The following is a 25,950-nucleotide window of genomic DNA, read 5'->3' as shown; positions in this document are numbered from 1 at the left end:
TGTAACTCTGTCTTTCAAATAGATAAAATAAATCTTTAAAAACAAAAACAAAAACATTCGAGAGGTCCTCTATATCTTCAAAGATTCATATATAAGGACATAACATCACGTGACAATGGAAGTCTATTCTTAGCTCATAACCGTATACTGTGTGATGCTACCAAGCAGTCGGGGGCCACGTTCTCTCCCCTGTCCCCCAGAGATGTCTGCCATTGTCGGGTTGGTGCTCCCCTTTGTAGGACTTTCTGAATACCTTCACACGTGTCCTGACTTCCTTCCAGCGCGGGTAGCACGGCACCGTAGAACACGCATGGCCGTGGCCTCTTCCTGTTAGCCGTGTGTTGCTGCGATGGCTCCCGGGGATGGGGATGTGGTTTCTAGCGCTGTGTGAGGCCCCGGAAGAAACATGTTCTGTGTTGTGCATCCACTGCCCTATGTGCTATCATGCAGGTTAGTTGAAAAAAAATGGTTTCAAGACTTAAGGCAGAGGGACGCGGCCCAGCTACCGTGGAGGGGATGCCGGCCTTGAATGGTTACTAAGGCCCCTGGCTCCAGCGCGAGGCCCAGCAGTGGGCCCTCCATCCAGGACATCTCGTGCCAGGAGCCCACTGTGACAAGGGACAGTCACCTTCTGGTCAGGGTGGGAGGAGCGATTGGGGACATTTTTGTGACACCACAGTGGCTTGATCCTGTTAGTGTGTTCTGTGTCCATGAACTTAATCCCTTATAAGCTTTGCTGGGGCCTGGAATGAGTGGGTCTGGGTCCAAATCCTGGGTCTGTGACGTTGGGCGAATTCTCTGGGTCCTGTGTGCCTCAGGGTCCTTGTCCGCACCATGGGCCGAGCCACACCGTGCTGCCTGACCGCTGGTGCTGCCTCTGCTGGCTGGCGACAGCCGTGTGCCCAGCAGGCTGGCCCTCCCTGGAACTTGCTGAGTGCTTCGTGGCTCCCAGCAGCTGTGGGGGCAGCATGTTGGCCGTCCCACGAACCGGCGGTCGAAAGTGATGCAGAGACGGGGAGCAAGCCCAGCCCTCGGACGGGAAGGAAGTTCAAGGTTTAACCAATCCATGGCACCCGAAACAGCCGCCAGCAACAGCCTTTTGTCCAGCATTTTATCTTCTTCAAAGCGTATCTGTTATCTCGTCTGCTCATCAGAGCCCCTGCGAGGACGTCCAGGAGAGGATGGGCCCAAGGAGAGATGATTCAGGAATCTCAAGGTCAAGGCCAGGAGCCTCCCCCCTGGACTGAGCCTCTGCGCTGATCTTGGCCTGGGAGGAGCGGTGGGCCGGCCAGGCCAGGCCTCAAATACCCACCACGAGGCTTCTTTCCCCTGACCGTGAACTGCGCTCCCCAGCCCGGCCAGATGGGCTGCAGATGTGAGCTCCTGGCTGCCAGCGAAGCCAGAGCGGCCGCGGTTCATGCGCCCGCCCGTGCAGGATCTCAGGTTGCGAGCCCGGGGCCCACCATGCATGGGGAGCCTCGGCTCTGCCTGTGTTCCCGCTGACGGAGCTGCGGACCCAGGTGGTTGCTGCCGTGGGGACTGTCACGCTTCCTTCAGACAGCGTCACAGGCCACAGCCATCTCCACGTGCAGCCTCTCGGTCAGGCTGGAAAGAGGCCACAGCCTCGTGTCATCCCTGCGGCCCCAGCCAGCCCTGCGACGCCTGCCAGCTGCCCGATCCAGAGCTCTGCGGGTCCCGCCTTCCCCTCTCGTTCCCCAGCCCCGGCCGAGGCTCCCTTCCCACAAGGCTGTATCCTCAGAGTAGCCCGCGTCGACGTCAGCCTGGGAGACCAGGTGTCCCCCTGTCAACTCCCTGGGGTAAGCGTGTGTGGCGTCCTGCATCGGCAATACTAGCCCTCTGCCGGCGAGAGAGGTCTCAGGGCTTTGTCACCGGATGGGATTGAGGAGAGATTCCTGGCTCAGGCGCGTCCGGGTTCTGCTGTGCACAGCTGTGTGATGTTGGAAAACTCGCATCACCACTCTGATCACAAACTTCTCATGAACATGAAGCAGGGAATCGTGCCTTCCACCAAGGGACGTTGGGAAGACGACAGAAAACGCATGTGGCCGCCACCTGCCGCGCTGGCACGGGGCCCGCGCCTCCTAAGGGGTGGCTGTTGTTGTTCTGGTGGTCACTGGTACTGTCCTTGGGATTGGAGGTGCTGCTGCTGGGGCCACCGAGGAGCTGCGCCCCCGCTCCTCAGCCCTCTGTCACTTCTACAGTCAGGCATCCCAAGGCCACCGTCCCCTTCTTCCCAGCCAGGTGGCCTTGAGAGTCACTGGACGCCTCTGAGTGGCGTCGGCTTCCCCGAGGGGAGAGAGAGGGCCAGACAGCTTCAGCGACTCCACGACGTCCCACGCCCACGAGAAATCTCAATCCAAAGGGCGTGGGTGCAAAGGCTCTGGCTGACTGTGACCATTACACATCAATAGCACACTCACCTCACACTCAAACTCCCCCCAACACACACTCACATCCTCCCCCAGCACACTCACCCTCACACTCTCCCCAGTACACACTCACCCTCACACTCCCCCCAGTGCACTCTCACTCCCACTCACCCTCACACTCACCCTCACACTCCCCCAGCACACTCACCATCACACTCACCCTCACACTCCCCCCAGTGCACTCTCACACTCACCCTCACACTCACGCTCCCCCAGCACACTCACACTCACCCTCACACTCACACTCCCCCACCACACTCACCCTCACTCACACTCACACACTCCCCCAGCACACACTCACCCTCATAGTTTCCCCCACCACACTCACCCTCACCCTCTCCCCCAGCACACTCACACTCACACTCTCCCCTGGCACACTCACCCTCACACTCACCCTCACCCTCACACTCCCCCAGCACACTCACCCTCACACCACTTTGCTCAAGAAAGGCCCCTGTGTTCCTTAAGCCGAACATGGAATGAGGACCATCGAAAAGGATGTCTTCCTCAGATTCTGCAGTTTGTCTCAATGTTTGTGTCCAAGCCCCAGGCCATCACCTTTCTCCATAAAATAGGCGGAGATGTAGATGACAGATACATGTCATACATACGCACACACATGCCAGCATTCGTGCATAGATAAATCCAAACGTTAGATACACACATAGAAAAATAGAGAGAGAGAGAGAGAGAGAGAGAGAGATTAGTGAGATACAAACCTACATACATACAAGATAGGTTGAGAGAAATGTTTATCTCTCTCAACCTATCTTGTAGACATCTAACAGAAACGGTGTGGAAGTGACCCTGTGGGCTGTCAGGGAATGTTCGGGAAGGGAGGATTCTGAGGACATCTGGGGCCTGGCAGCTCGGGGGAAGGACCTTGATAAGATCAGCACATCAAAGGAGGAGAAAGCTTCAAAGGCGGGCGGGTGCTCTGTTCTGCCTCCCAGCCAAGGGTCACGGCTGACGTTCACATGGGGACCAAGCCAGAGGGGTGCAAAGTGAGGAGCTGAGATGTTGTGACAAGTACCTCATAGGGCTCAAGAGTGAGTCCCTGGAACCTGGCCCAACCCCAGCCCCTGGGCCTGCTCACCAGCTCAGAGGGCCCCACCAAGGGCCCCACCCCACCAGGGGCTCCATGGGTGGACTTAGAGCATCCGTGAACTTGGGCAGAAGCACAGTCCGTAAAGCCATTGGCACTGGTCTCCAAGCGTAGTACCTCTGTACATCACAAACACAGGCAGCAGGTGCACAGTTCCCATGACTTTGTCACCAGTAGACATCACAATGCAGGGGTCACAGCATCTCCTCCCGACACCTCTGCCGTCACGGTCATCCTTACACCTGCTGCTGGGACTTACCATTTCACAAGTTGGTAAAGAAACACAAGTGTTACCACACCATCATATTTTTCCCTATTTGATGACTGTATTTCCACATGTCCACTTCAGCAGTGTTACCTCTTGTTTCCCGGGTTTTGAAGCACTGCTCTTTGAGAGACCCTTGATTTCAGCAGATTATCCAAGAGTCTAGGCTGTGTCTGCACACACACACACGCACAAGCACACACATGATAGAAGAACCCTGTAGCAGCTGCTCACCTTCCTCGGCCTCGGTTTATCCATCAATAAAATGGCCATAAGAATTCTTGTGGCTTATTTGTGAAGATCGATATACCCACACGTGTGAAAGCGCCTAGCACTTGGAAAATACTCAGTACATGTTAGCCTCCCTGTCTCGTCAGTCCTCTCCCACACACAGCCTTGCAGCAAGAGCTGGTGTGTTTACCACCAGTTCACCCCGTGGCGTGGGACTGTGCACCAACTCACACCTGCTTCAGGATGGAAATGGCCCTTGTGGGCTGCCACGACGCAGGTCCAGGGAGGGGCAGGCTGCCGAGGTTACAAATGTTTGAGCAATCCTCAGGGTAACGCAACGTGTTGACCCCGGAGTACGTGTTGCATCGGCCAAAAATTTATCCTAGAATAACCAACGTGACAGCTCCCAAAGTGAGGGGACGGGCCAGCCAGGTAAGATCAAAGGCACCCAGCGGGTCCAAAGGCACAGCCTGTGCGCGGAGAAAGCAAGCATCGAGAATGGCATCGGGAGAGCAAGGCCAGTATGGGAAACCATCCATTTCTAGAAAGTTCTCAGCATCTGGGGCATGGTGCCTACAGGGTGTATCAGTCCAGCTTTGGCTTTACCATGTGCCTCCCGGAATCAGAGAGGTTGTTGTGGAGACACACGGGCTCTCAGGACCGAGGGCGCCTTCAGCAAATGATAGCATTCTTGTTCCTGCCACTGGCACCGTTCTGTGGATACGGAGAGTGTAATTGTTTACATCCCAGGCTCAATGGACAGGGTATCTGCTTTGTCCATCAAAACCACGACTCAGGGCCTTGTTATCTTCTGGTGCCTCAGTTTCTCCACGATGATGACATGGGACAGCATTCAGATCTTACATGGTGAGTGTGGGAGTTAACGGAGACACCAATGTGAAACGGGCTTCGGCTGGAGCCTGACCCAGAACTAACACGTGATAAATGCTAGCTGTAGCCTTTGTCACTATTGTCATCACCATTGCTGTAGATCATAGACCAGACGCAGCAAACGGGAATCTGGGGAGGAAATGGACAACAGGCAGAATCTCCCGGGGAGACAGAGGTGCGGATGGGGAGTGCGCCAACTTTCCTCCTGTTGTTTTGTAAATAAAGTTTTATTGGCACTCAGTGAGGCCTGTTCATTTGTGCATGTTCTCTGGCTGCTTTCACGTACAACAGAGATGGCAACAGAGATCTCACGGCCCACGGGCCTGCCTAGGTCACTCTCTGGTTCTTTTTTTTTTTTTTTTTTTTTTTGACAGGCAGAGTGGACAGTGAGAGAGAGACAGAGAGAAAGGTCTTCCTTTTTGCTGTTGGTTCACCCTCCAATGGCCGCCGCGGTAGCGCGCTGCAGCCGGCGCACCGCGCTGTTCCGATGGCAGGAGCCAGGTGCTTCTCCTGGTCTCCAATGGGGTGCAGGGCCCAAGCACTTGGGCCATCCTCCACTGCACTCCCTGGCCACAGCAGAGAGCTGGCCTGGAAGAGGGGCAACCGGGACAGGATCGGTGCCCCGACCGGGACTAGAACCCGGTGTGCCGGCGCCGCAAGGCGGAGGATTAGCCTAGTGAGCCGCGGCGCCGCCCCACTCTCTGGTTCTTTAAGCAGAAGTCTGTCACCCTGGTGTGAGGAACTGTGCTAACAGGACAAGACGCCCCAGGGCAGGCTACCGAGCCGGTCCACGTAATGCAGCTGTCATTCTTCTATGTTGATGGATTTATCCAGCCAGGGAGAACAGCATTCTCTCGCCTCTCCACCTGCCTGTGCATCCATGTGCCCACCTACTCATTCCACACGTGGTCACTGTCCTAGGTGCCAGGGATGGCAGGGATGTGAGCTAAGCCTTTGGGGGCAGGTGCACAAGTCGGGGATAATGCAATATGATGTGGCAGGTGTTGGGACGCAGTGTGTGGGCTAGCCCATGCCATGGTGTGCAAACATGGGAAAAGGCACTCCTTGGGAGCAGCCAAGGCTTGGGAGATCAGTGGTCTCAGCCCCATCGGTCACTGTGGCCAGGGAAGCTGTATGGCGGCCAACTTGCACAACCTCATGTCGGCCCCTACAGTGTGCAGCTGGGATCCAAGAAAGGAAACCAAGTGGGGCTCAGTGGAGAAGGGAGTGGGAGCCAAGTCTTGAAATGGGTGTAGGAGAGGAGGATGTAGGGAGAGGGGACAGGTAAGCTCTTAGAGGGACAGAAGAGCGTGCGTGGAGAGGGCGTCAGGTGGAGGGTGGGGGGGAGTCTCGTGGGTGCTGGTGCTACAGAGAGCACAGTGTGGCTGCATCAAGAATTCCGACCGCTGTCAACCCAGCCCCCGCAGTGCTCCAGAGCTCATAGCTGGAATCTGCTTTGTGCTCTCCACCTCCCCTGTAGAAGACCACGGGGATCTCCCACCTGCACAATGGCCATGGCCACATCAATTACTGGTTGTTGTTGTTGATGTTTAAGATTTGAGGGGCAGAGTTAAAGACAGAGAGAGGAAGAGAGAGAGAGAAAGAGAGATCGTCCATCTGTTGGTTTCACTCCCCCAAATGGTTGCAGTGGGCCAATCTGAAGCCAGGAGCCTGGAATTCTTCCAGGTCTCCCATGTGGGTGCAGGGGTCCAAGCATTTGGGCCATTTTCTATTGCCTTCCTGGGCCATTAGCAGGGAGCTGGATCAGAAGAGGAGCAGCTGGGACACGAACAGGCACCCATATGGGATGCCGGATCACAGGCGGAGGCTTAGCCCACTATGCCACAGTGCCGGCCCCACGGTATGCCTTCTCTCTCTCACTCTCTCGCATCCTTCAGGACTTAAGTCTCATGTTAGCATCTCACTCACAACTCCTCCCTAACACAGCAAAATGTAATGAAACATTTTAGTGTATTGTGTCGCTTAGTTATTTTCTTTTTAAATGTTTCCACTGCCTGGTAATCTCCAGGAGAGCAAGGATTCATGTCTGTCGTGATTGCTGTCATATCCCCAGCCATGGTGCATAATAGGCACTCGATTAATACTTGGGGGAAAGCCTGGGTCACCTCCTTTGTTACAGTTAGTGTACCTTAATTAATGTACCCACAGGTTGACGTTGGTGTGGCCGTTAGCTGTGTCACACCGTGAGCACACGCAGATGTCTTAGCTGTCTCTGACCGTTTGGGTTTCTGTGTGTGGACTGGTACACCCTGGCGATGAGTGGGGGGAGATAGGTGGGGCTCTTGGAGCAGCAGTGCGGAGAGAGTTAACTGCCAGCCTCCCCAGCCACCACGGGTCTCCAGCCCTTGTCTGCTCCGGCCTGTGGACTGGCCGCCCTCCTCTGGCTCTCCTGCTCCTTGTTTACCTTGGCCGGGGCCTCCTCCCTCTTGCTTTTGCTGCCCTGAGCCTCCGGTTTGAAGTCTGCCGCCCAACGGCCTCGACACTGTCACCTCACCTCTAGTCACCACACTGCTCCACACGCCACCGACACTTTGGCCAGGGGGAGGGGACAGATGGCTCAATCGCAGTAGGTCCCCACGGGCCAGCGCGGCTCGCAGGCCAGCGGTATTGATGGGCTGGCTGACCCTTGCCCTGCAGGCTCACCTTCTGTGTGTTCCACGGGCCGGCGCTGGATGTGTATCAAAGAGACGCTTGGGTCACCACAGAGCCAATTACAGCAATCAAGACACGGGAAGGCTGAGTGTCCCTTATACCCCTGTGGAGCCCAAGACCCCCCGTAGGGAGCTGTGGGCTGCTTTGTCCTGCAGCAGGGCCATGGAGCAGAAAGGGACAGGGGAGCCCCAGGCACTGGGCTCGGACCTGGCTCTCCACCCAGGCCCACCTCCATCTTCCTCCCAATCTTTACAAGTCCAAGGTGAATGTGCACAGGGGAGGCCCCGCGGCTCACCCCTCCGGGGAGCCTGGACAGAGGCCGCCTGGACTCTGGCAGCATTGATCCCTAGCAAGTGTACGTGACTGAGGGCCACCTGGGGTGGGGTGGAAGGGGCCCGCAGGGCCGGCTCGCCCTGGCCACCTTGGCAGTAGACTGAGCAGCAGCTTTGGAGTGAGGCACCCGGGTGAGAGTCCCAGCTCTGCCACACACGCACTGTGTGACCTTGGCCTGGTTCCTGAGCTACTCTGAGCTCAGGTTTCATCATTTCTAAAAGGCAAATGAGAGTGGTGTCGGCCTTGGGGAGTTGATGCAAAGATCAAAAGAAGAGTCCCAGCTCTGGCCCCATGCTCCAGTCATCCTAGGGGTTATGGAACACACCACAGCCTGGACCCATCCAAGGCCAGCGGGTTCAGAGTCTATAGTGTTAGGTCTTGTGCTCAGATGGGTACCGGCGCTGTGGCATCAGAGGGTAAAGCTGCTGCGCCGGCATCCCATATGCACGCTGCTTCAAGTCCTGGCTGCCCCACTTCCGATCCAGCTCTCTGCTATTGCCTGAGAAAGCAGTAGAAGATGGCCCAAGTGCTTGGGCCCCTGCACCCACGTGGGAGACCCAGAGGAGGCTCCTGGCTCCTGGCTTTGGATCTACCCAGGTCCGGCCATTGAGGCCATTTGGGGGGCGAACCAGTGGATGGAATACCTCTCTCTCTCTCCCTCTCCCTCTCCCTCTTCATCTCCCTCTCCCTCTCCTTCTCTCTCTCACTCTTTCTATCACTCTGCCTAAAGAGGATTGAACCCAGCCTTGCTCTGGAGGGCATCTCTTGGTGAGTTATGAATAGAATCCAGCTCCCTTTTCTTCCATAGACTCTCACCCAGGTCTTTTCTGTAATTCTGTGTGCTACTCCAAAGAAGCTACAGACTTTGACTGCCTGGTGGGATCCAGGGGCTGTAGCCCTTAGCCTAGATGTCACGGTGTCGCCACAGCCCTGCCACGGGAACCTGGATCCTGCCCAGCTCTCGTGAATGGCCGACTGGAGAGGAGTCTCATTGGAGCAGACTGGAGAGAATGGTGGTGACGTAGTTACACACCAGTGTGCCACACGCACCACATGGGCCACCAAAGGCAAGAGCGTTGATGTCCAATTTTATTTCTCTCATCTTGAGGATATGTAAAGAAGAGGAAATTAAAGCTTGTTGAGGTACTAGAACAGTACTACAGTGGTTCATCCAGGCCCCGCACCTGTGGCCTTCTTTGGAGACTTGAGTGCGGTCTTTGACCTCTCTGAGCCCCAGTTTTTCCATCTGGAAAATGGGCGCCCTGGTGCTATCTCCCACAGAGCGTTACTGTGAGGAGGAAATGCTACATCTCCTGTGAAGTGCTTAGGAAAAGATCTGGCACATACTTAGAGGCACGTTAAGTAGGGACTGTTGTTGCTATCATTCAACACATTTCTATGAGTGCCTTCTGCATGTCAGACAGCTTGTTGGAGGCCTGGTGTTGTGGCACAGTAAGATAGGCCTCTGCTTGTACAAAGCCCACAGGCCCCATTGAAACGCTGGTTCGAGACCCAGCTCTTCTGCTTCCAATACAACTTCCTGCGAATGCTCTTGGGAGGGCAGCAGAAGATGGACCAAGTGCTTGGGCCCCTGTACCCATATGAGAGATCTGGAGGGAGTTCCAGGCTCCTGGCTTCCGCCTGGCCCTGACCTGGCTGTTGTGAGCCAGTGGATGGAAGATAATCTCTCTCTCTCTCTCTCTCTCGCTCTTGCTCTCGCTCTTGCTCTTGCTCTCACTCTACTTTTCAAGTAAATAAATCGTCTTAAGAAAAGACACCATGTAGGGGTTGGGGGTACAATTGGGAACAAGGTATAGAGATTCCGGCTTTGCCAATCTCACGTTCTTGTTAAGCAGACGGAGTCGTAAAGAGGACCTGTTAGGACAGGTCAGCCTGCATTTGTCAATTAGCCTGCTGGGCACTGACACTGGCTAAGTTCTTCAGACAAAGCGCCTCACCCTCCACGCGTTCGATTTTAGCAGGAAAACAGAGAGATTCAGGAAGAACCATGAATAGGTAACACATGCGCATGCTAAGTGCTATGGGGAGAGGATGGTGGGAGCCCATGGGGGAACGCCAGGGTTCTCTGGGAGCCGACAGCAAAGGCAGCTGACTGACAGGTGTCAGCCTCCCCATCAAATAGGCGGGAAAACCAAGCCAATCCTGAGTGCCTCCAAGACCTCTTATGGCTGTGACAGCGTTTCAGAAACATCCCACAGGTGGGCAACCCGAGATGTGGGGTTCAGCCCCTGCTGTATCACTACGTGCAAGCCTGGGAAAACCACTTCCCCTTTGGGAGTCTTGGTTCCCTCACCTGTGAGATGGACGTGATATCTGATAGGTGAGAGCCAGGGCCTGGCGACACCCAGCTTGGTGTCCTGCACTCCACAGAGGACAGCTCAATTTATTTTGCAGACTTAACGGCTATTTCAAACTTCTTTTTAAAAAAGATTTTATTTATTTATTTGAAAGGCAGAGTTACAGACAGTGAGAGAGAGAGACAGAGAGAAAGGTCTTCCTTCTGTTGGTTCACTCCCCAAATGGCCACTAATGGCTGGCGCTGCGCCGATCCAAAGCCAGGAGCCAGGTGCCTCCTGGTCTCCCATGCGGGTGCAGGGCCCAAGCACTTGGGCCATCCTCCACTGCCTTCCCGGGCCACAGCAGATCTGGACTGGAAGAGGAGCAACCGGGACTAGAACCCGGTGCCCACATGGGATGCCAGCGCCGCAGGCAGAGGATTAACCAAGTGAGCCACGGCACCGGCTCTTATTTCAAACTTCTGACGACTGTGTAATGGCTCTTTCGGAAATTCCTGTGAAATGTGTATCGGAAGAGAAATCCTGCACAGATTTCAAAAGTTGTTTGCAACCAAAACTTATCGTTTAATCCCATTTTCTGTGAATTTTTGAAGTGCTCATATACATGTGAGAATGTGTATATTGTGAGCATATGGGTATGTATGTGTGTGTGTCATCCAAAGGTAATCACACACACTCACACATGTGCTTATGCATGTTTGTGTGGATGCATGAGCACACATGTATATGGCATGTGTGTGTCATATATGGCATCCATGTAGGTGTACATGTGCATGCATCTACATAGAATCTCATGGAAAGGTTATTACCTGGGAGTATGTCTGTTGTGTGCTGCACATATGTTTATGAATGTGTGCGTGAGTGACAGATGTGCAGATACCATAGGGTCTCATGAAATGGTGATTTGCACACACAGTCGTACACACTGCTTGTGCATCCGTGGTCCCAAACAGCATAGGCCCATAGTGGGCTGCGCCATCTACGTTTATGCAAATACACCCTAGGATGCTTGCACAATTACACAACTACCCAGTGATGCATTTCCCGCACATACTCCTGTTGTTAAGTGACACATGACTGCGTATGAATATATACGTGGACAGGTACACATGTATGCACACACACAACACGCCCATGCGTGAGGACTCCAAGACAGAGACATTTGTTAGAGACTGTATGATTTCCAACTTACCCAGCACCAGAAAATGCTTGGTGTCTCTGCCCCGCTGGGGCAGGCGGCCGGGCTGAGCCCCAGACCCAAGCATGTGTGGGATGTGGCAGGACCCCCAAAGCCCAGGGCAGGCAATACAATGGTTAACCACGTCAGTGGAGACCCTGAGATAAAATGGGTTAAAGCGTTGGGTTGTGCAGCTCCGTGAGCTCCCCTTTGCCTCTCAGTCCCCTCCCCCCCCTTACTCTCTCACCCTCTTTTCCTGCCTCCCGATGAAAAATTCGCTCCGGCTTAATAGAATTACCCCCAGAGCCATCAATGCAAACGCTGTTTCAAGGCAATCTCATTCGAACAAATGTATTTTTATTTGAACAGTGTTACTTGAAAAATTAAATCGCGCTGTCTGCTCCCTTATATTCCCGCTGCCATCCGTGCGGCCCTCACGGTGGGGAGGAGGGGCGAGCAGAATAGAGCTGAGCATTTTTAAAATGCAGTTGATCTGATTTAATGATTCCTCTTGGCATTAATTAGCAGTGAAACCAGCCAATACGTTTTGTCAATCATGGGCGCATCCACAGGCTTGCATTTACTTTTAGAGTCCACTGAGTGTGCTCCTCTTCGGGCGTCTTTATCTGCGAATTCAGAGCTGGGTTAGAAAGAGGCCGACAGAGATGTGGGGACAGGGTGTGTGTCCCTGGGCACAGAGGAGTAAGTTTGTGTCCAATAGGGGGAGATGCCCTGAGGTTCCTAACAAAGAGACCTGGGTTGGAATCCCAGCTGGGACACAAAGTAACTGCCTGTCCCTGGATGAATCTTGCCATCTTTTTCTGCTCGCCTTCTGTAAATGCAAGGTAATCATTGTAACCAGCTCCTAGGGAGCTTGCAAGGTGCAGCCAGCAGCAGGTGAGAAATCAAAAATGGCGTTGTCTCCCGCATCTCAGGAGTCAGAGGCTGGCTTCCCAGGCAGTGGGAAAGCACCGGGAAGTCAAGGGAAGGGGAAGGTGTTCCTAAACCGGCTCATGGAGACAGGACAGACTCTAGGGCGTGCAACCTACACCTGCACCTGCCCCAGATCTCCTCTTCGGGTGTGATGACCTTGACATCTTCATCATTTTACCTCTGTGCTGTCCACATGAAGTCGGTTAGACAATGAGCAGAGGAGATCTCTGTGCTGGGCTTGCGCCCACCATGTCTTGCATGGAATGACTGTGATATTTCAGATGGTCGAAAAAGGGACCCACGTTTTCATTTTGTGCTGGGTCCTGCAAATGATGCCGTTGGCCCTGTCCCAATGCACAGGTCTTTGCGGTGGAAGCTTGGCCTTCGCTTGGGATACTGGCCACCCACACTGAGCACCTGGGGTCCCGTCACGACACTTTCTATCCCAGCTTCCTGCGAAGGTGCACCTTTGAAGGCGGCAGTCGTGTCTCAAGTATTGGTATCCCGGCCAGCCATGGCGGGGAACTGGACTGAGCACCCGGCTTCTGGCTTTGGCCTGGCCCATCCGTTGCTGTTCTAGGCATTTGGGGAGTGAAGCAATGAATGGAAGGTTTCTCTCTGTCTCCATATCTCTTCCTTTCAAATACATTTTTTAAAGCGGTTTTTAGGGACAGGTGTTGTGGCACAGTGGGTAGAACCGCCACCTGTGAGGCTGGCATCTAGTGTGAGCTGGTTCAAGTCCCGGCTGCTCTGCTTCCATTCCAGCTCCTGGCTAATGTGCCTGGGATAGCTCCGGCCACCCATGTGGGAGATCTGGATGGAGTTCCAGGCTCCTGGCTTCAGTCTGGCCCATCTCTAGCCACTGGGGCCATTTGTAGAGTAAACCAGCAGGTGGAAGATCTCTCTCTCTCTCTCTCTCTTTCCCTCTCTATCTATCTCTATCTCTCCCTCTCTGTAACTCTGTCTTTTAATTAAATAATGAAATCTTCAAAAAATGTTTTCAATAAACTAATCTTACTGGTAATCTGTTTAAAGAGTGGTGGTAATGCTTTTTTTAAATGACGTAGAGGAAGGCGGAAGCACCGTTGAACACCTAGTGTGGGCCGAACGTCGCACGTGGACTGCGTGGCTCATGCGCTCGGAGACTGCCTCAAGTAGGTCTTTGAACCTCACTTTGAGGTTTGGAGGGATCCAGTCGTTCGCTTAGGGTCTCCGAGCTGGGAAAAGCCGGCTGCAGACGGAACCCTGTCTGTCCACAGAACGAGCAGTCGCCTCTCTCCTGGCCGGCGGCTTTTGCGCTTTCTCCTCTCCATCCCCACTCCGCGGCGGCTCCCTCCTTGCTCCTCTCCCTGCCTCCTGGCTCGCCCCACCGAAGAGAGCACTGGCTGATCTGAGAGCAGGGTGAGCTGATTGTGGCCGCACTGATTGGCCGGTTAGTGTCGGAAGCCCGTCTGTGGCAGATGTGGACCGTTCCCGGCGCTGGGGTCGAAGCGGAGTGACAGGCACCATATGCCAATCAAGAGTTATGAAAGACCCAGGTCTGATGAGTGGGAAACGGAGGGATTTAATGCCCCGAGATTTCCGAACCATTCAAGACATAAAAGGAAGCAGATGTTTGTGCTGAATGGAAGGTTTTTCTTTCTGATTTCAAATGAGGCCTTGCTTTCCCTTCGAGCTTTTTAAGACATCAATTGAGACAATTTTCGTGAAATGTACATGGAATAATAACAGGTTTATTGTTTGATCTTTTGATCACCAGAACAATGTCACCTCGCCCTATAAATATGGCTAAAATCAAAACACTCTAGGAATCCCTCAAAGCAAGAAGTCTTCCGTTTTCCCTGGAGGAAGAGCCGGTTTTCAGGACCAGCGCCTGGGGACTCTGCCCAGAAGAGGCCGAAGGGCAGAGCCAGGTGCAGAATTTGAAGTCCTAGGATGTACGTAATCATTAAGCTTCCTGTACCACCCGCCAAAGCACCAGGCCTCGGCGTCCCCAGACAGCCGCGGGCAGACACCGTGAGTGTCCTCCTTGGAGAGACTGAGACGGACACTGGCTAAGAAGGGGAGGCGCACGTGGCAGCCTGGTCTTCCGCATTTCAGACCGCTGTCCTTTACCACCACCCCCTCTGAGCTCACACTCTGGAGGGCACGGGGGATGGCTGTGCCGGGGGGGCGTTGGCATTCCTTGGGGAATGGCCGTTCCTGCCCAACTAATTCCTTGTTGTTGTTTTTAAGATTTATTTATTTGAAAGGCAGAGTTACAGAGAGGCAGGGAGAGAGAGAGAGAGAGAGAGAGAGAGAGGTCTTCCATCTCATCTGGTTGTTCACTCCCCAGTGGCTACAATGGTTAGAGCTGAGCCGATCTGAAGCCAGGAGCCAGGAGCTTCTTCCGGGTCTCCCACATGGATCCAGGGGCCCAAGTCTTTGGGCCATCTTCTGCTTTCCTGGGTGTTAGAAGTAGCAAGCCGGCGCCGCTGCTCACTAGGCTAATCCTCCGCCTTGTGGCGCTGGCACACCGGGTTCTAGTCCCGGTCGTGGCACCAATCCTGTCCCGGTTGCCCCTCTTCCAGGCCAGCTCTCTGCTGTGGCCAGGGAGTGCAGTGGAGGATGGCCCAAGTGCTTGGGCCCTGCACCCCATGGGAGACCAGGAAAGGCACCTGGCTCCTGCCATCGGATCAGCGCGGTGCGCCGGCCGCAGCGTGCCAACCGCGGCGGCCATTGGAGGGTGAACCAACGGCAAAAGGAAGACCTTTCTGTCTGTCTCTCTCTCACTGTCCACTCTGCCTGTCAAAAAAAAAAAAAAAAAAAAAAAAAAAGGAAAGAAGTAGCAGAGAGCTGGATGGGAAGTGGAGTAGCCAGGACTTGAACTGGCGCCCATATGGGCTGCCGGCACTGGAGGCAGCGAATTTACCCACTGTGCCACAGCACCGGCCCCCAAAATGAACATTTTTAGAGCCATGCTTTCTCTAGAACACCTGCCTCCCATATCCACGTACCTGGGTTTGGGTCCCAGCTCTGATTCCCAAGTCCAGCTTCCTGGGAGGCAGTGGTGATGTCTCAAATGCTTGTCCCCGATGTGGGAAGCGCAGATTGAGTCCTGGCTCCGGGATCCGTCACTAGCCCAGCCCCAGCCGCTGTCACAGGGATGCGGCTAACTGCCCCTGGACCTCGCCTGAATTCGCTCTCCCCGGCTTCTTCCCCTTCCTTGACCCTCTTCCCCCGTTCTCCTGGGAGCGCTCCCTTCCCAAATCACCAACTCTCCCCTCCAACAACTCAGAACAAATGGACCCTTTTAGGAAAACCAAACAGGAAGCAAAATGAGAGAGGCCCGGATGTGAAAGAAGTGGAGAAGGCGCTGACCTGCAGCACTGGGGAGCTCTGGAAGTTCGCGGGGTCTCTTTCAAGGCGTTCCAGGCCTTCCGCGATCACCACTCTTTAGCTCTCCAGCCCTGACTTCCCCCAAGCCTCTGTCACACCTGACGCTGGGCTGCGGACCTTCCAATCTCAGAGTTTTCCCATTCTCTTCTTCCTAACTCCCGTTACTTTTTTCCTCTTCTCTCTCTGGTAAACTCCTATTCACCCTCCACAATCCAACTTAAATGTCCCCTTCCCCATAGTCTTCCCTCACAATCTAAGGGAAGCCACAAGCCACTCCCCTGATCGCCCTGGGCCTGAAGCCCTACCATGGTGGGCTTGGCGCTCTGGTTTGCTGCTTTGTTGGTTCTGCCTTGAGCTGTTTCTCTCCAAGTGCAGGGACCACGTGTTAGTCATCTCTGTAATAATGAAAATGAAAATGAACGCTTACACTGTGCTTAGCCTTTTCCCAGACACGACCGCAGTGCTTGGCCTATCAGTGCGTAAGTCATCAAATTCCCACAACTGCCACGACGTGGGGTGGGCATTTTACCCAGTGGTTAAGATGCCCGGGTCCCGTTCCAGAGTACTGGGTTCGATTCCCGGCTCTGACTCCTGGCTCCAGCTTCCTGCTAATGCAGACTTGGGGAAGCAGCAGGTGACAGCTGAAGTCCCTGGGTTCCTGCCTCCATGTGAGACACCTGGAGTATGTTCCTGGCTCCTGGTTCTGGCCCCAGCCCTGGTTGCTGTAGACTTTTGAAGACTGAGTAAAAACAATGATAGTTCTCTCTCTCTCTCTCTTGCTCTCTCTCTCTCAAATAAACAATTTTTTTTGACAGATAGAGATAGTGAGAGAGAGAGACAGAGAGAAAGGTCTTCCTTCCATTTGTTCACCCCTCCAATGGCCGCTGCTGCCGGCACACCGCACTGATCTGATGGCAGGAGCCAGGTGCTTCTCCTGGTCTCCCATGGGGTGCAGGGCCCAAGGACTTGGGCCATCCTCCACTGCCCTCCCGGGCCACAGCAGAGAGCTGGACTGAAAGAGGAGCAACCGGGACTAGAACCTGGCGCCCATATGGGATGCCGGCGCCGCAGGTGGAGGATTAGCCAAGTGAGCCACAGCGCCGGCCCAAATAAACAAAGTTTAAAACAAAACAACTATTGTTACATGAAGAGGTCCCACAGCTACTGGATGGCACCACTAGAATTCACACAGCCAGCATCCAGAACCCCTGCTCTCAAGGCATGCCCTAGCCCAGGGTTTGCAAACTGCAGCCTATGGGCCAATTTCTTTGTTGCCTGCTTCTGTAGCCATACCTGAGGTTTGTCTGTCGTCTCGTCATTTGTCTATTGCCTGTGGCTGTCTCTGTGCCACAAGAGCAGGGCTGAACAGTTTCGACAGAGACCACGTGATCCACAGAGCACAGACCATTCAGCACCCAGCCCTTTCCCGACAACCTCTGATGACAGCGACTGATGCTCCTCCCAGCCTCTCCCAGAGCCCCCCGGGCACATCGCTTAGAATTCATGGCACAAAATGACGAGCAGGTGTCATTGCTTCCATTCTGCGGATGAAGAAACTGAGACCCGAGGGAAGCGCAGTCCTGGGTCCAAGCACAGTGAAAAGGACATGGCAAAGCGGGCACTTGCTCTGGAGCCAGCCAACTCGCACGGCCAAGCTTGCAACGCCCGTTCAAGAAAAGCCGGACCAGCCCAGCAGCTGCCTCTCTGGGGCGGAGGGCACTTGTCAGTCTGCAAGAGCGGATGTTCCTGAACTGGAGAGACCAGGCTCCAGGTCCCCTTGGCCTCCCCCACTGGGCCCAGGAGCCACTTACCAAGAACTACCCCTTCTCTCCCCGCTGTCGCTCGGTCAGGGAAGGCCGTCCATCTTCACAGGAAGCGACCGCTCCCAGCAGGGCGCCGTCCCCCCCCCCCCCCAGCCGCTGAGCCGACACTGCTGTGACAGGCGTGATGCATGGGCCATGGGTCACCGTCACAGGCCAGGGCTGGGCTCCTGTGTAGGAAGTCCTGAAACCCAGAGGCATGGGGACAAGGGAGGCACTGGGCAGCTGTTTATACTGAGCAAGACACGGGCTGCTTCTGCACGGGCTCCTGGACATGGCCATGGGATGAGAGAGAAGACTAGGACAGGGAGGGCTTTCCTGATAACAATAACGACGTTTAGAAGGACAATAATAATAATAACAGTAGCAAAGTCCGAGCCCTCAGTGAGAGCTGGACTCGGGGGCCCTGTGCACTGCCAAGGTACTGTTGTACAATGTTGACAGGTCATACTGATCCCCGGAGGGGGGCCGGGATTATCCCCATTTTACAAATGAAAAATTGAGGGGAAAAGAACCAAGCACCTTTTCCTGCCTTTGTGGAACTTAAAACTTAGCGATGGGGCCCACGTTGTGAGGCAGCAGGCTAAGCATCCCATAGGAGCACCAGTTTGAGTCCCAGCTGTTCCACTTCCAATCCAGCTCCCTGCTAATGTGCCTGGGGAAGCAGCAGAAGATGGCCCGAGTCCTTGGGCCCCTGCCACCCACGTAGGAGACCAAGACAGAGTTCCTGGCTCCTGGCCTCAGCCAGACCCAGTGCCGGCCATTGCAGCCATCTAAGGAGTGAACCAGAAGAGGAAAGATCTCGCTTGTACTCTAATTCTGCCTTTTGAGTGAATAGTAACATAAGTCTTTAGAAAACAAACGAAAGTGCAGTGATGCAAATAGACTCCACCCGATGCTAGAAGCTCTAGAAGCTCGAGGCGTGTCTCGGTTTGCAAGAGGGAAAGGTTGCATCCTCTGAGCACCTGCACTATGGAGAATCCAGGAGGGCTTCCTGCAGAAGGCAGACTGACGCTGAGACCTGCAGGAGGTACAGGGTTAACACAGGAAGGGAGAGGCAGCTCAGGAAAGGAGCAGCTGGGCCAAGCGCCTGGCATCTGAGGCCACAAGGTATGCGAAGGACAAGCGGCGGCAGGTGCAGCTGCAGGGCCAGGAGTACAAGTGCTGAGGCACAGCTGAGGGTGGGAAGGAGGGCGGGCCCGGGCCTCCGTGGCACTGCTGTGGGCTGGCCACTCACGGGCTGAGAGCTGCAGATCTCACTGGCTGAGAAGTGGAGCTTGGGCTTGGGGTTCACCGTCCTACGCTAGGGAGTCAGCTTCCAGCAAGGAGGTTCAGGCAGGGCTAGGAGGCAGGAGATGGGCAAGGAGGCGTCATACACTGGCAGCAGGTGAGAGGGAGCGAGGGAGGAGGGCAAGGCGGGGGTGCTTGGAACACCAGCCCCGTAGTTCTGCGGCAGCCATGCACCGGTGGCCACCACGAGGCCCCGCCTCTGAGCGGAATGCTGCAGTCTCCTTGCCCTGCTGCAGCCCCTTGGACTCTCCCCTGGGAGCTGAGCTGGAGTGGCAGAATCTTCGAGGCAGAAGCAAGACTGGCTAGCTTTTCTTGGATACTCCCTCCAGCCTGGAAGCCAGCAATGTGGTGCAGAGGCACAGAGAGGAGTAGCAGAGAAAGCAAGCTGGGGGCTCCTCCCCCCCCCCCCTTGCAGAGTGCTCCCGTGTGGGCTAGGGCAGCCGCCGTGTTCCTGCGCAGGACAGCACTGCAGCCTCCCATCACAATGATGAGCCAGGGAGACCCCGGGCCAGACCAACGGCCAGTGCACCACAAGCCGAGTGTCCGCCTACCTCCCGGCTCCACGGCGCTTCCCTCCCTCACATCTTCACTGGTCCATTCGGAGTCGTGCTGGGGCACAAGGAGGTTCTGGGATTTAACTGAAGTCACGCGGGGAGCAGAGTGCAGTGGAAAAAAGCGGAGATTTTTTTTTCTTTCTTTCTTTCTTTATTTTGACAGTCAGAGTGGATAGTGAGAGAGAGAGACAGAGAGAAAGGTCTTCCTTTTGCCGTTGGTTCACCCTCCAATGGCCGCTGCGGCTGGCGCATCGCGCTGATCCGAAGCCAGGAGCCAGGTGCTTCTCCTGGTCTCCCATGCGGGTGCAGGGCCCAAGGACTTGGGCCATCCTCCACTGCCTTCCCGGGGCCATAGCAGAGAGCTGGCCTGGAAGAGGGGCAACCGGGATAGAATCCGGCGCCCCGACCGGGACTAGAACCCGGTGTGCCGGCGCCGCAAGGCGGAGGATTAGCCTGTTAAGCCACGGCGCCGGCCAAAAAGCGGAGATTTTAAACTAAAGATCCACTACAGCTTTTCTCACCTTTGTGCGGAGCGCTACTGTTGGACAATTTGTGTCATGGACTCAGGACTCCTTAATGGCAATAACAATCATAGCAAGTGTTCCCCTTATGACTATTGGATAGAAAGGCAGTGCAAGACTTAGTGGCTTAAAACGCGCATTTTATTTATGATTTCTCATCCTGCAGGTCTGGAACTCGGACAGGGCCCGCGGCGAGCGGCTGTCCTGCCCTACGGTGTCTGGGGCCCCAGCTGGGAGCTTTGGCAGCTGGGGGTGAGCCAGTGGCCGTGGGCAGGAGGCAGCTGCAGGGGGCGGCACTCATATGGCAGGCAAGCTGCTGGCCATCACCTACCATGGCCCCTCCCACTGAGGAGTTCAGGACAGGCGCCCGGGGAAGGGTCAAAGAGTCAGGAGCCCGGCCAGGAGGAGAGGGCCAGGCCACCTGCACAGAGAAGGCACGAGGAGCGCCAGCCTGGGCATTGCACCCCCAGAGACACGTGGCTGTGTGGGGCAGCGCAGCTCTGTGATGTCTGCATGAGATCTGCCTGCGGGGCCCATCTGGGCTTCCTCACCGTGCGGCAGCTGGGCTCCAAGGCAACAGGAAGGAAACACACAATGTTCGTAGGAGCCGGAGGTCAAAGCAGTCACAGCTCCCTCCCCCCAACCCCTGGTTCAAGGGGACGGAGTTGCCACACACGTGACAAGGGTTGTTGAGACAAACATGGGACAGGAGCTACGGGAGCATCGTCAGAGAATGCAGAATGCCAGAGAGTCCCAGGTGACATGTCAGTGGTACTTCCTGTGTGTCAATCAACCTTCCGGGCCCTTGACATGAAGCGGTCATTGTCAATGCCATCATTGTCTGCATTTTACAGAGCAGTCACCGAGGCAGAGAGACGGTCCCTTTGCTTGGGATGGAGTGGAACCCCCTTGCGGTGGAGACAGGAGAGACTCGTGGGTGAGGATGGGAGCGGGGAATGAGGCTGAGAGAGCAGAAGCGGTTCTGCAGGTGCGGTCTCCAGGCTCGGGAGATTCTGGAATGCATGTTCTCAGGCCAACACCAGGGCCTCCGTGCTTCCCCAGGCTCTCCAAGCCATTCTGCTCCTGGTGCAACTTCAAGTGCCGGGACTCCTGCTCTGCATGACAGATGGAGAGGCGGCAGGTGAGGCCTGGAGGACTAACTGAAGAGGCGAGGAGAGGGAGACACTGGGGGGAGGGGCTCTGAGGACGTGGCTCCATGCCAGGGATAATAGACAGACAGCACTGGAGAGCAATATCTGGGGGTAGCATGTGGTTGATAAATGTCTAGAAACAGATATATGGGAAATTGAATTTGAAGGGTTTAAGATTTCATTTATTTATTTGAAAGGCAGAGGATGGGGGTGGGACAAGACAGAGATGAAGAGAGAGGTCTTCCATCTGTTGGTTCACTCCCCAAATGGCTGCAATGGTTAGGGCTGGGCCAAGCCAAAGTCAGGAACCTGGAAGCCCATCTGGGTCTGCCATATGGGTGCAGGGGCCCAAGGACTCGGGCCGTCCTCTGCTGCTTTCCCAGGTGCGTTAGCAGGGAGCTGGGTAGGAAGTGGAGCAGCCAAGATCTGAACCAGCACTCATGTGGGATGCTGGGGTTGTAGGCAGTGACTTAAGTCGCTGTGGCACAGTGCAACCCCTTGCATTTGTTTTTGCTTCAGGCTCTATGTGTGTGTGTGTGTGTGTGTGAGAGAGAGAGAGAGAGAGAGAGAGAGTATAAAAACAGACTTAGTACAGCATTAAATAAAAATATAATAGTCTAGCAAGTAAGCCACCAGTTTGGATGCTCACATCCCATATTGGAATACCTGCAATTGAGTGTCAGCTCTAGCTCTGACCCCAGCATTCTACTAGCGCAGACCCCGAGAGGCAGCAGGTCATGGTTCAAATAGTTGGGTCCCTGCCACCCATGAGGGAGACCTGGATTGAGTTCCCGGCTCCTAGTTGTAGCCCTTCGAGGGTATTTGAAGAGTGAAACAGCACATAAGAACTTTCTCTCTCTCTCTCTCTCTCTCTCTCTCTCTCTCTCTCTTTCTCTCTCTCTCTTTCTCTCTCGGTCTCTCTTTCCTTACCTGGCAATGTGAGAATTAACAAAGTAAGTAGAAGGCAGTAGTGACAGAATACGGTCAGCATTCTGCAGCCGCCTGTGTCCGGGATGAAACCCAGTATCACCAGCACAGACGCCGCCAGGTGTGCAGACACCCTGCAGCCCTCCTGCCGCCCGTAGATCACAGGGGCTCCGCTCCTCCCCTCCCAGGCGCTCCCCTCTTTCTGTTTCCTCCAACAGATGTCACTTCTCTCCTGCAGAACGCGGTGGTCTCCACCTGCAGAAAGCCCCTCCCCAGGTGGCGTGGTCCGCTCAGTGGAGAACTCAGCCCTACCCCACCCGCTCTGGTCAGCTTGCTGGAGAAGACTCCACTCTACCCGCGGCCTGGTCACTGCCTCTCATCTTGCTCCTTTGGTCAAGTCCCTGAGGGACTTCTCCTGACCCCTGTGGATGTTCCCTGTTCTTTTTTTAACCCTCTCGTTGCCCCATGCACATTTCCTGCTAAGTACTTGCTGCAGCCAGAAGCCCTTTTACTTTGTAAAGAGCAGAAATTCAACTCAAATGAGCCTAAAAACGGGTGCTTTATTATCTCAGGGCCACAGCCAGTGCAGGGAAGGCACTGGGACACAAGGATGTCTCTCCCTCTCTGCCCGGAGCTCAGTGCTGTGGTCTTTTTTTGATTGACTTTTTTTTCCTCCTACAACGTGGCTCTCCGTGTGCCTGGAGCTGAGGAAGATCGACGCAGATAAACAGCTACATATTTATATGCTTTCCATTCCTTTCTTCCATCTAAAGCTCCAGGCAGGGATCCCAATAGCTCTGTCTGCACCATGTGCTCAGCTTTGAGCCAGTCACTGCAGCCAGAAGAATGAATGGCTGTGACTGGCCAACATGGGTCACATGTCCACCCTTGGACCCATGGGTAATCGATATGATCATCTCCTCCAGCAGAACCACGTGAAAAGGAGGGGGAGGAGAAGTTTCCCCTGAAGAAGACGGGGTGACGTGGACTGAGGAAGGGGTAGAAAGATGCTGAAGAACAAAAAAGAACAGGTAGCCAGGTCAGCCCCCAGGGCATATGTAAGTATCCACTTGAGTGATCATTTGTTTAACCTTTTCCTCCCTCACTTAGAATCCCGTGGGGACAGGACTGTGTGTCTGAGAGCTGTGTCTGTACCTAACCCAGTATCTGGCACCAGCAGGTGCAAGATACTGCGCTCTGCGTGGTACAAGTCCATCATGATTAGGGAAGTCTGAGGCTGTAAGAAAGAAACTCAAGGGGAGAGAGTTGGAGACACTGGGACTGTTCCCCCAGGAGACATTCGAGGCACCTTGCCCTGGGAGCCCGCCACCTCATGGCCCCACTGCCAGTGACAGAACAGGAGTTGTTGGTCTCATTTTGCAAATGAGGAAACAGCTCAGAGAGGGAAGGGGGCTTGCCCAGGCTTACTCAGCTCGTAAAAGAGAGTCGTGATTTTGTAAATGTATTCATTTATTTATTAAAGAGTCATTTATTTGTTATTTGAATGGCATGGGGGGGGGGAGATGGAGAGGGAGAGAGAGAGAGAGAGAGAGGCCTTCCATCCACTGGTTCACGCTCCAAATGACTGCAACAGCCAGGACTGGGCTAGGCTGAATCCAGAAGCTAGGAACTCCATCGGGGTCTCCCATGTGGGTGGCAGGAGCCCGAGCATTTGGGCCACCACCTGCTGCTTTCCCAAGTGCGTCAGCAGGAAGCTGGATTGGAAGCAGAGCAGCCAGGACTGAACCGGCCCTCTGGTGTGAGATGCCAGTGTCCCAGAGGCGGCTCACCCTGCGGTGCCCTAATGCTGGCCCCGAGGCAGAGTCGTGATTGGAGCCTGGATTTCACTGCAGCTTTAGCTGGGATGACATGTGAGGCTCAAAGCCAGAGTCAGACGAACACCACGCGGATTCCCAAAGCTGACCCTGCTGCCTCTTCTCAGCACCGTGGAGTGCAGGAGGAAGCATTGATTGGGAAAACCCATTGGAAATGGAAAAGCACATCACTCTCTATGTCTTGTTCCCCAAAACCTACTCCCGGCTCAGCCTGCGGACGCTGGACCAAGGGGCCACCCTATAAGAGGAGGAATGACAAGAGTAATAAGAGGACTCCCCTCAGAACGCGCCATCCAAAAGGCACCTTTCCTAAACTAATGGCTTAAATGAGAAGAGCAATTAATACTCCCATTTGACAGATGTGAACATCAAGAAAAATAGAAAGGTCTTCAGCAAGCATCACTGGATGGCTTTTAATCACCAGGAGCCGGTCCAAGAACAGGGTCCCAAGGACCTCTTGGAGATGATAGTACATATTTGATATAGCATTCCAGTCTTATCATCATCATCATCATCATCTCTCTCTCTCTCTCTCTCTCTCTCTTTTCTTTGCATACCCCTCCAGGTAATTTTCATTATGCAACCCATTTTACAGGTGAGAAAACTTTAAAGTCTTGCACCTAGAAAGTGTTTCTGACTCCTCCAGGTGCAATAGCGCTGCTCGTTCCCCCAGGGACACCCTCACCTGTGCTTGTAGGCTCAGGCTCCTGCCAACTCTAGTTTGACATGGCTGAAAAAACAGAGCGTTCCTGCTCTGTTTCAGACACTATGTGAGGCCCTGGGGATGCAGCCCTCGGAGACGTGCAGTTTACATTCGAGCAAGGGACACAAATAGGTAATTGTAGAGGTGATACCTGCTGGCATGGGTGCCTGCTCTTTTTCATTACTGAGCATCTTGCTCCCCAGTGTTTGTGTAAGCTCAAAGCATCCACATTAGGGAGGGGAATGGCTGTGCCCCCTCCAGGGCATATCGCTCTGGTGTTGTGACCCTCCCCCACCCCCCTCCTGCACCCTCAAGCCCAAGTGTGATGTCCTCGAAGTTTACATTAGGACACTGGAGTGAAGGTGTCGTCCTGGGGCTGAGTGCAGACACACCACCTTCCACCCCCAGCCACGCACGGAAGGCTTATTTTCAGGAGGAGAAAAATGGGGTCTTGTGTAAGAGAACAGGAAAGCCCAGATGCGGATGGAGGGGGAGAGAGAGAGAGAGAGAGAGAGAGAGAGAGAGAGAGAGAGACGCTTTGAGTCCTGGAGATCCAGGAGTGAGTAGCCCCGGCCAGAGAGCAGCCAGAGCTGCGGTGCCTTGCCCACCCCAGCCTCAGAGTTCCAGATCATTCCTTTCCCCAGACTTCATTTGCTAGAAATGCATCACCGATCCTGGCCCACGGCCGAGGAGAGGGGACTTAGAGGAGCCATCAGAGAGTCTGCAGCCTGTTTGTAAACCACCGCGTCTCCTGCTGCCCCTCACTGTGCTGGGGCCATGTTCTTTTATTCTTTCCAAGGCCTTTACAAGCAGCCGATGCCTCGGAACCCGGTGCAGCTGCAAGTACATCTTTTTTTTTTTTTTTTTTTTTTTTTTTTTGACAGGCTGAGTGGACAGTGAGAGAGAGAGAGAGACAGAAAGGTCTTCCTTTTTGCCGTTGGTTCACCCTCCAATGGCCGCTGTGGCCAGCACATCGCGCTGATCCGAAGCCAGGAGCCAGGTGCTTCTCCTGGTCTCCCATGGGGTGCAGGGCCCAAGCACTTGGGCCATCCTCCACTGCACTCCTGGGCCAAAGCAGAGAGCTGGCCTGGAAGAGGGGCAACTGGGATAGAATCCGGCGCCCTGACCGGGACTAGAACCCGGTGTGCAGGCACCGCAAGGCGGAGGATTAGCCTGTTAAGCCACGGCGCCGGCCTTGCAAGTCCATCTTGATCACCATGAATGCTGTGCCTGGGAGGGCCGCCCGATCCCATGGCCCCATAGCCCTTGCTGGCTGCTTCCCAGACGGGAAATGAAATGAAGCGAGTGGCCGCGGCTTCTGATAGGAGGCACCTTTACAGCTCGGTACCTTCCCCGTGCAGACTTCCCTGTGAGCTGGGCAAAGTAACACCGTCC

Source organism: Lepus europaeus, chromosome 23 (genome assembly GCF_033115175.1).
Source record: "Lepus europaeus isolate LE1 chromosome 23, mLepTim1.pri, whole genome shotgun sequence".
NCBI classification, from domain to species: domain Eukaryota; kingdom Metazoa; phylum Chordata; class Mammalia; order Lagomorpha; family Leporidae; genus Lepus; species Lepus europaeus.
This window is presented reverse-complemented; position numbering follows the sequence as displayed.